Here is a 7,152-nt window from a genome sequence, read left to right as displayed (position 1 = left end):
CGAACCCAGTGTTATTGAACTGAAACGTGCTGGCTGATACGCTTGGAAGGCGAGGATATGTGAATTATTTACTTCTTATCATATTTTAAATTTATTTCAAAGATTGTTCTATTTTATGGTAAAATAAGTGGTTATCCGTTTAAGAACATTGAAAAGTGCTGGAAAAAGAATATTAAATTATAGATTAATCAGCACTTATCACACCCCCAAACCTACATTTTGCTAGTCCTCGAGCAAAATAAAAAAAAAAAAAGAAAAGCTCTAACTCACTTTCGCTGGCATCGCGATTGCATTTACCATATGCAACAAGGCTTTAAACCCCTAGGTTACCCTAGTAGACGAGTTATAGTCTCGTGAGGGTTTCTAGTGAAGATATCCACAAACTTCAAAATAAATCATTATTGTTATGAATTTTTTTTTTTTCTTTTTTTTTTCTCTTGGAGGTTTCTAGTGAAGATACCCACAAACTTCAATATTAAAATAAATCATTATTGTTATGAATTTTTTTTTCTTTTTCTTTTTTTAAAAAAAATCTAATTTAACATACATAAATGATAAGAATTTCAAAGCACACACGGTTTTATTTACTAAGTCAGCCCAAATCCTAGGTCAAGATGCAATTCAAGTTGAAGTCATCAAGTTTCCGTTAGGGAAGTTGTAAGACTCATTTATGCTGGAGTACTCGGTGAAATCTGGACCGTTCACAAGCTAAGGGTTTGGATCTCCAAAATGTTGCTAATACCAGTAGTTTCCAAGGATTGGTCGAAAGAACCTGCTCACTGATTCAAAATCATCTTATCTGCAGGATTTCGAGAGTTGTGGATGTTTACTTTAGTACCTCACGGGCTTTATCTGTAATATTCCAGTTTACTCGAATTTTTACAACGAAGGCTTTCACACTATTATCTTTTTCAAGGTCAATACAGAGTTTTTTTTTATAAAGATATATAAATTGTGCACTTTTACTCTTGTCGTGATTTCTCCGTGTAACGAGCAATGAGTCGACAACTCTCACACCAGTTGGCACAAGGTGTCAGGCATCAAGACTCACTCCCCTACGGACTTATGCTCGGAGTTCTCATCACAAGCCCACTTGACCTTTGACAATAGGTAGCCCTTTTCGATGTTCCTGACTAAATCCATTATTATTGATGTTTTTTTTTTTGAATTAGATAAGTATGATTCATCAGGGTCCAAGGTTGCTACTATACTATCAATATAATGTCGAGCCTAGACCTTAGAAGTGTCGGCCAGTGTGTAGTGAAATTCCGAAGTATTAATTAGCTTACAACTCCCTAAGAGAGACTTAATTAAAAGAACTTAAATTTGTATTACTTCTGACTAGTCATTGGGCTTTTTAGATTTTATATACCTTGTGTGTTTAGCATTCTCGTATTAATGTATAGAAATGAGGTTTTTTAAAAACAAAAACTTTTTTTTTAATTTTTTTTATTATTATTATTTTATAAAAAATGAAAATGAACATATTTTTTTTAAAAAGATATTTTTATATTTTTATTTTTTTTGATAAACCTGACATTATGAAGTGAAAATGAATGCAAGAGATGCAAACAAAACAAAAAATGATTAAAAATACTTAAAAATACCCCCAAACCTAAACCTAACATTGTCCTCAATGTTAAAGAAAACTAAAAGAATTGGGTTGCCTCCCAACAAGCGCTAAGTTTATTGTCTTCAGCCAGACACAGTGAGATAGTTTTTTGCATCTTCTTTTATGAGGTCATCTATTTTGTCTATCATAAAACACTCAACTTCCCTCGCGGGTTGGTCGGCCGCATTGAACACATTTAATTTTACCTTCATGTTCCCAAATGATATGTTCATTACCCCTGTTCTACAATTGATGCATGCATTGGCTGTTGCTAAAAAGGGCCGCCCAAGGATCACGGGGATTTGTTTCTTAGGATTAGGCTCGTGCTCCATATCAAGGACAATGAAATCTACTGAAAAATAGAATTTGTCTACCTTGACAAGAACATCTTCAATTATCCCACGTGGTGTTTTTACAGATCGATCAGCCAATTGAAGGGATACCGAGGTTGGTTTTAACTCACCTAAACCAAGTTTCTCATAAACTGAATAAGGTAAAAGGTTGACACTTGCCCCTAGATCTAAGAGTGCTCGATCAATGAAATTATTTTCTAAGACACAGGAGATGGTGGGAGCACTAGGATCTTTGAATTTTGGAGGAGTCTTGTGTTGGAGAATAGAACTCACTTGCTCGGTTAGGAAGACCTTTTTAGGCACATGTGCCCTAGATTTTCGCTTTTGTGTACAAAGGTCTTTGAGAAATTTGGCATAGGAGGGAACTTGTCTAATAGCATCAAGAAGCGGAAGGTTGATTTTTACTTGTTTGAAAACCTCCATCATCTCCTCTAGTGAAGTTCCCTTCTTGCCAAAGGGAGAGGGTGAATTAAGAGCTTCAGGAAATGGGGCCTTTGGGATGTGATTTTTGGCAGAAGGTGGACAGTGGACTAGCTGAAGAAGAAGAAGATTTTAGATTTTTATTTGACACATGTCTATCCTCTTCTTCATCTTCCTTATTGTTATCTTTCCCAATCTTATTGTCTACTACACGTCCACTCCTTAGGGTAGCCAAAGCACTGGCTTGTTCCTGATGAATTGCATTTAATTGATTTTCTTGAGCCATATATTGTCCCCTAGGATTACTTAGTGGTTGCCTTGGAAGCTTTCCTTCCTCTCGCTTGTTCAGTGCATTAGCTAGTTGCCCCATTTGGGATTCTAGCTTGGCGATGGATTGCGTGTGAGAGTGCACCAATTGTGTAATGGTTTCCAAACCTTGAAGGGCGTTCAACACTTTCTCCTCAAAGGCTGTGTTTCTTTGGGGTGGAGGAGGAGTGTGTTGAAATTGAATCGAGGGACGGTAGGGATGAATATTTTGTGGGGTTTGAAAATTCTGAGAATTTTGAAAATTTTGGGAATAGGGTTGGGCTGTGTTCGAAGCTTGCTGCTTCCAAGAAAAATTTGGATGATTTCGCCATCCCGGATTATATGTATTGGAAAATGGGTCAGTACCCGATCTAGGCTGTGTTTGAGCAGCATTGATGTGTTCTTGCACGAGTTCGGGGAATTGGGGCGCTGAAGGGCACTCATGAATAGGGTGGGATGGGCTAGAATAGATAGTACACACTTGTGCTTGGGAAGAGTTCATGTAATGTCCACCTATCATCAGTTGGTCAATCTTATGGGACAATGCATCTACCTTGCTAGACAGGTCCATAGAATGACTTATTTCATAAATGGTCCCTTTTCTTTGAGAATTCGGGGGTGCTGGACGAGAACAAGAAGCATAGTGGAGGGAGTTTTCATTTAGATTTTCAAATAATTGCCATGCTTCATGCTTATTTTGAAGCATGAATGTCCCCCCGCATGCAGCATCGATCATCTGACGGTTTCGTTCAGTCAATCCGTCATAGAAACATTGCACTAGTTGCCACTTAGGTATTTGATGATGAGGGCATTTACGGATTAGGTCCCGAAATCTCTTCCAAGTTTCATGAAATTCTTCTCCCTCAGTTTGGAAGAAGCTTGTAATGGCACGTCTAAACTGGTTTGTTCTTCCTATGGGAAAGTATTTTTTAGGAATTCTTGTTGCATTTGATCCCAAGAACGAATCGAGTTGGCTTCTAAAGAATTCAACCATTGTTTGGCTCTATCTTTAAGGGAGAAGGGGAATAATCTAAGTTTTAGAGCATCATCAGTAAAGTTCTAAATCTTGACAGTAGTGCAAATCTCAAGGAATTCATCTAGGTGTTTATATGGGTCTTCATTGGTGAGCCCATAAAAAGATGGGAGCATTTGGATCACACTAGATTTTATTTCATATTGTACGGCTGCTACTTCAGGTAATCGAATGCAAGATGGGGAAGTGTAAATGGTGGGAGTAAAGTACTCCCTCAGGAGTTTGGGTTGTTCTTCAGCCATCTCAGGAGGTGGGAATGATTCTAAGGTTTTGATTTCAGCTCGAATATTTCTAAGGGTCCGTTCTATTTCAGGGTCAAAAGGTAATAGGTTACGTACTCTAGAACGACTTCCTTGCATACACTAGTACTTGATCAATCAAGCATGCAATAAAAAAAAACACATAAATCCTTGTATTTGTCCTAAAACCACTAGACAGCTTCTAACTGGTTTGAAGAGGGCACCTAAGCCTCCAATCCGGTCTAATGAACCGAGTTGACCAGGTAAGCTTCCAGGTAAGTAGAGGGGTCACGATGCGTTCGCAAAGGTTCCACTTAAAACCCACTTGCCTCGAACAGATGAACTATCTCCCTTATAGGGACAAAGCTTGCCTAGACATCAACTAAGCCACAGAGCGAAATTGGTGCAACTTTCGGTGATATTCGTCCTATTGAGCTCGAATGTCCCTAGGAGCCAATGTCTAATTGATTTTAATTAAGCTGACACTATGTGAGATTGAGTTCACCTAAGTTGGGCAAGAGTCCGATGATGAAATCCGGCTCTTATCTTGTTGGGGGTGATTGCCCTTACTATGTGCGGATTAATTTGTGTATGTGTATCAAGCATGCATTCACACTTTTGCTGAAATTAAAATCAAACAATCACCACAAAATTTCAAACTAATAATTAATTTAAATAAGAAAGGTTTAGAGGTTACCAAAGAGAATTTTTCCAGCAATTTAAAATTTTTTTAAGCAAACCTCTAAAGCATTCCTTTTTGATAGCCCAGATCTCCTCTTCGATTCCTGATCAAATAAGACCAAAAGAAAAATTAAAAAAAAAATTAGTAGAAGAGAAAAAGGAGATAAAAAAAGTAACAATAATAGAAAATAATTTTTTATTTTATTTTAGATATATATTTTTTTTGAAAGTTTTTTTTAATTAATTAATTTTTTTTAATGATAGGAAAAATAACTATGCTAGCAATCTCCGGCAACGGCGCCAAAAATTTGATCGGTTCTTTCAATTTTGAAAATAAACCACGCAATAGCACGTATCCTGTAGGATAGTGATTACGGGTGTCGGTCCACAGGGATTGAAGAATAAGTTATTTTTCTTTTAGAAGAAGGATTTGCTAACTTGATTTAACTAAATTAAACTATGAGTGCGAATTGAAATTTATTAGAGTAGATAGATCTAGGGTTTGGAATCCACCACATAGCATTGCATTAGGGACTGTGTTCTTAATTTTTATCTTTTGGAGAGGCATGCAAATTGGCTACAAGCCTTTTAAAATAAAAGCATAAAGAGTGTTAGGAAGATCCATCTTCGGTGTAGCATGAAGTGTTAGGAAGATCCATCTTCAAGACCTACAAATGGAGACACAAGATATTCCTCAACCAAATGTACCCATGGATAAGGTACAACCACAACACACATCTCCTCTTCGAAGGTCAGATAGAGCACGAAGAGCACCTGAGAGGTATGCCGAACTAATCTCCATACCGGACGTACCGAACCGATCTACAAGGACAATTTGCTGGAATTTCTCCTTGCAGGCCAGGGATGATCTCTGTCATTGCTTGGACAATTTTTGGATCGTCGCTGTAGCTTTTATAGCAGCGACCCCATCTTGGATCTCTACAAACCTGCACAAGGCTCGAGCAGAAGAAGACTGAAACTGAATGGTCCTGGATGTTCTCCGTGAGATATGTTTAGCTTATTTATCTTTTTTGTAAGAACCAAAATTCACAGCAACATAATGGTTTTATGTCATTGTTATCGAACACATGGAGCGAAAACATGAGGAATACCTGTTGCTCTCACTTCAAGAGCAGTTGCAGCCCCAATTCTCTTCACAAGTGCTGGTTCTCTAATAGAAAAAAAAAAACATTTTTAACAAGAGCACAAAGATTATGAACATATAAAGAAAACGCTATGGAATAAAAGCAGGTTTACTTAATTTGATTATCCTTTGTAACTACTCTTACAACTAAATTAAGCTGCACCTTAGGAAAGAAAATATTTGGAACCACTTGAGCTGCCAGAATGCTGAACTGGCAACAATGCACTGATTGTTTCAAGTCATTTCACCCTCAGTGTGAACAAGTAGCAACAATAAGTTTAGTGGTACCAATACATATGCTGGATACGGCCTTACAACCATGAGAACTTTTGACACTCTTTGATGATAGCAAGTAGTGATGAAGGTATTGCCTTTTCAAAATGACTAAAATTGCCACGCCCCCAGCCCGAAATCGCGAGCCAAGGGTCGCGCCAACCGCCGTACACCAGTAAGAAACTCTCCCCACGAGCATGCAAGGCATCTTAGCCAACATCTCAATTTATATAAATTTAAAATAATTCAACTAAATAAATGCAATCTTATTTCATTGACTAACTCAAGTCATAAAGTCTCACAGTTCTAAATATGCAGCGGAACAATAATTTACCAACATGCAAAACTTAGTTCTTAAAATAACAAAACCTAGCAATGTCTAACAATTATAATAAATGTCCAAGATAATAGTTCAACTTAAATAACCCTAATCTAAGATAGCTTGTGCCACAATCCTTCTAGTCGCCCTCCCATTTTGAAACCTCAATAGACTAGTTCTCGAGATCTGTAAAACAACAATAAATTGTATAATGATCTAAACAGCCCAGTAAGTAACAAACACTCTAGCTAGATAAATCAGGCAATAATATGCAGAAAATAAATATATATGCAGTTCCAAGATACAAATCAAATATTTCTTAAATTCTTAAGATTCTTTTTACGGTTTCGAGATTCTTTCACATATTCAATTCATCTTGTCGATCCTGGACTATGACCACATGTTTCCTGTGGCAGGGTCATCAATACCGACTAATCTTCTCGCGGTGAGTCCTTCAGGATAGTCAATTGCCAACGTATCTGCCCCCATTGGCGGGGTCCTCAATATAGCCAGGTCGAAGTTCAATTAGTTCTCTATTTCATATTTCAGTTATGAAAACATGCAGCGTCAAAACCAAATATCGTTCATATCTCAATTTCTTTCAATTTATCAGAATTCAACTTAACAGCCGAGAACTATGACCACATGTTTCCTGTGGCAAGGTCATATCACCGACTAATCTTCTTGCGGTACCAATGTATTAGCCCCTATTGGCAGGGTTCTCAACATAGCCCGACTGCGAGTCCAAATCTATTACGAGTTATTATTCTTT

The 7,152-nt window shown here is 37.5% G+C and overlaps 1 non-coding gene across 1 annotated transcript; it reads left to right on the top strand.

The window, feature by feature from the left end:
• The first annotated feature begins 3,485 nt into the window (after nt 1-3,485).
• On the top strand, nt 3,486-3,591 carry LOC120107522. Its single transcript, XR_005509273.1, has one exon. It is a non-coding gene; the product is annotated as a small nucleolar RNA R71 (small nucleolar RNA).
• Nucleotides 3,592-7,152: the final 3,561 nt, after the last annotated feature.

The sequence above is a fragment of the Phoenix dactylifera genome, unplaced genomic scaffold (genome assembly GCF_009389715.1).
Source record: "Phoenix dactylifera cultivar Barhee BC4 unplaced genomic scaffold, palm_55x_up_171113_PBpolish2nd_filt_p 000886F, whole genome shotgun sequence".
Taxonomy (NCBI): domain Eukaryota; kingdom Viridiplantae; phylum Streptophyta; class Magnoliopsida; order Arecales; family Arecaceae; genus Phoenix; species Phoenix dactylifera.
The sequence above is the reverse complement of the archived record's forward strand: the minus strand, read 5'-3'. Positions and strand labels throughout refer to the sequence as shown.